The 3,249-nt window shown below is 39.0% G+C and overlaps 1 pseudogene; it reads left to right on the forward strand.

The window, feature by feature from the left end:
- The first annotated feature begins 2,154 nt into the window (after window positions 1–2,154).
- Window positions 2,155–2,463, forward strand: LOC128102951 (10 kDa heat shock protein, mitochondrial-like; annotated as a pseudogene).
- The last annotated feature ends 786 nt before the right edge of the window (window positions 2,464–3,249 follow it).

Consider the following 3,249-nt stretch of genomic DNA (forward strand, 5'->3'; position numbering starts at 1 on the left):
TTAGTTTAATTAGGACAAAAATTTTTATGGTAAATGATAAACAAACAATCAAAACTTTGATCCAGACTTTATCTTAAAATATAAGAATAAATTCATTTTATAGATAACCAGATTTAGATTATGTGGCTAACAAATCCCTGCTCAGATTCCCTTTGTGGATAGCTCAGACCTAGGGACTAGAAGCAGCAGATGTCCTAGTGGGCTTGTCCAACTTGCAGCTCAGGGTCATATGTGCCTCTCGATCTGTATGAATCTAGCTCAACAAAAAAAAAAAATTAATCTTATAGGGTTCTTTTGAGGTTTCTTTGCTTTTCCTTTCCCTTCCTTCCTTTCCTTCTTTTCATCATTCAGCTCTGACTCCAGTAACAGTTCCTTTTCCAGTGGGTTTTCTAAATCTAATGTAATTAACATTAAGAACGAGGCCCATTTTCAGAGCAGCTAGGCTGGTGTATATGTATCTGAGCTTTAATTAATCTCCCACTTCATGTGGTCAGTCTGTACGTGTCTTAAAAGATTTTGAACGTCTAGTGTCAGCCAAGATGGCGTTGAGCAGTTTACTGCACCAAAACTAAAACCTGAAATCACAGCTTGTTCCCATTTGTTTTCCTTCCGTTATATTCTGACTTCAGTCTAAGTCTGGGTCAGATGTCAGGAAGACAAGCAAAACCTGGAGAAGTCCTCTCTGCTCTAAAGAGGGACCAGGAAAGAAGGCATCTAAGAGCCACTATACCATACACAGGAAGAGTCTTCAAGGGTATTTCCTTCCCTTTTAAACCATCCTTCACCCCCTCCACCACACTTCACCTCAATTTCAGAAACCAGGGTTGGGGAACTACTTTGCTACATTAGTAAATCTGATTGGTTAAAAACCAGGAAGAAGTCAAGGTGGTAGCACCAGCCTGAAGCCCTAACATTTGTGAGGATGCAAAGGGAGGATGTGAGCTGGGAGTTAGCCTGGGCTATATAGACAAACTGATTCTCAAACAATTTTAAAAAAGAGTGGAGAATATAACTCTCAAGTCAGAGGAAGAATGGAAGGGTGTTTGAGAGTCAGAAAGTAGGGTAACAACACAGAACGAGACAAGATATATTCATTGTGCCTGCTAAGTACTGGATATGGTGCCAAGGGAAGTATATGCTAAACAAGTATATGCCTAAAGAAGCAGGGCAGATGCCTGAAGATCTGAATTATGATATAAACCACCACTCCAATCCCAGGCTTACTTGAATGCTACATGCGTCAGGCAAACCCAAACAGCCAAACGAAGGTGAAAACTGTACTGATGTCAATATCACCCCCAAATTGAAGGCCACTTACTATCAGGAGCTATCTACAATAATCCCCACAAATAGGTCCACATAAATTACTATCAATCTCAACAATATCAGTATCTCAGGTGTTCAGACTTGCTGCCTAGAAAGTCTGTTGTTCCTAGGGGATTTCTTCTGACCAGAGTAACATGGGGTGATATAAGTAGATGGATTTTGAAATTTATAGAAGGAAATACTTTCGGGTTTCAAACATTAAAAAATAATTATATGATTATAGTTTGTTCTGGTTAGTTTTTGACACAAATTAGAGTCATCTGGAAAGAGGATACTTCAATTGAAGAATCGCCTCCATCAGATTGGCATGTGAGCATGTCTATCAGGCACTTTCTTGATTAATTATTGATGTGGGAGAACCCAGCCCACTGTCAGTGGTACCACCCTGGGCAGGCATCCTGAGTTAATAATAATAATAATAATAATAATAATAATAATAATAATAATAAAACAGCAATCCCATAAACAGCATTTCTCCGTGGCTCCGGCCTCTGCTCCTACTTGAGTTCCTGCTCTGCCCTCCCTCAGTGATGAACAATGATCAGGACATGAAAGCTCCATTAAATCCTTTCCGCCCTAAGTTGTTTTGGTCAGCATTTTATCACTGCAACGGAGAAGCAAACTTGCTGGCACACTTACACTGTGACTTAGAGAATAGTTTTATACAGGTTATTGCAAGTTGCCTACAAAACAAAATGCTAGGTGTAGGTTTACAGGTAAGGTATTCGGCTGTTTCCTAGTTTTACAGAGTGAACCCTTAGTCCTAAAAACACATAGTTTTAAAAAATAACCAATGCTGGCAGAGTCTGAGCTGCAGCCACACAAGTCATGACTGGACAAGCTTTTGGATAGTGTCTTCTACTCTTTGACAGAGTATTGGTTGAAAGGAGTGCTGCCAAAACCGTAGCCAAAGGTGGCATGATGCTTCTAGAAACGTCTCAAGGAAAAGCAATGCGAGCAACAGTAGTGGCTGCGGGATCAGGCTCAAAAGGAAAAGGTGGAGAGAGTCAACCAGTCAGTATGAAAGCCAGAGACAGAGTTCTTCTCCCAGAATATGGAGGCACCAAAGTGGTTCTAGATGACAAAGATTATGTCTTATTTAGAGATGGCGACGTTCTTGGAATGTATGTGGACTGAAATCATTATTGAAATGGTGTCGCACAAAGCTACCCATTCAGCTGACATTCTGAACTATTTTATCACGTAAATCATGTCCATTCCTCCCTTTTCTAATAAACCAATGATGCCTAAAAACAAACAGTTACCAATGCTGTAATAAAAACAATTAAAGAATTTAGACTTCAGGCAACTGCATTTGAACCCCATTTCCACTAAGAACTCTGTTTCCACTCTGGATCTTTAGAAGGGAAAAGATAAAACTGTATAAGAAAGCACTTCACTAACAGCACACAACAGCTATTAGATCTTTCTGACGTGCTCTTGAGTTTGACAGATAACTATTAGGTACTTGAAGACAATCATCATTTCACCCATTTTTGATTTAACACAGTGTTTAAGACATATATGTAATATTTATACAGGATAAATAGGTACATGCTTGCTCATGGAAAACAATATTAAGACAATTAGGTATTTTAAGAAAAACTATTCAATAAGAATTGAGGAGGACATGAGAAAGCATACATGGAGAGTGGCCCAGGCCAAATCCTTATGGAATGCATTTGGCTTGTGATCAGATGTGTTCTATCTTTCTCAGATGCCTGTTCACTCCTACTGATGGGCCAAGCATCTTGGTATTAAGTGGCTCCTAGCACAAAATTTTTTTAGAGAAAAAATGGTCTGTGATGTTCTGGATCTAGGTGTTAAGTTCCTTAAAATTATTTCCAGAAAGATTTAGAATATGAGGTGTTTACATTTCAGGGAAATGATTCACAATCGTACACATGGAAGAAATAATATGCC

The sequence above is a fragment of the Peromyscus californicus genome, unplaced genomic scaffold (assembly GCF_007827085.1).
Source record: "Peromyscus californicus insignis strain IS unplaced genomic scaffold, ASM782708v3 Scaffold_8__1_contigs__length_139910024, whole genome shotgun sequence".
In the NCBI taxonomy this organism is placed as follows: domain Eukaryota; kingdom Metazoa; phylum Chordata; class Mammalia; order Rodentia; family Cricetidae; genus Peromyscus; species Peromyscus californicus.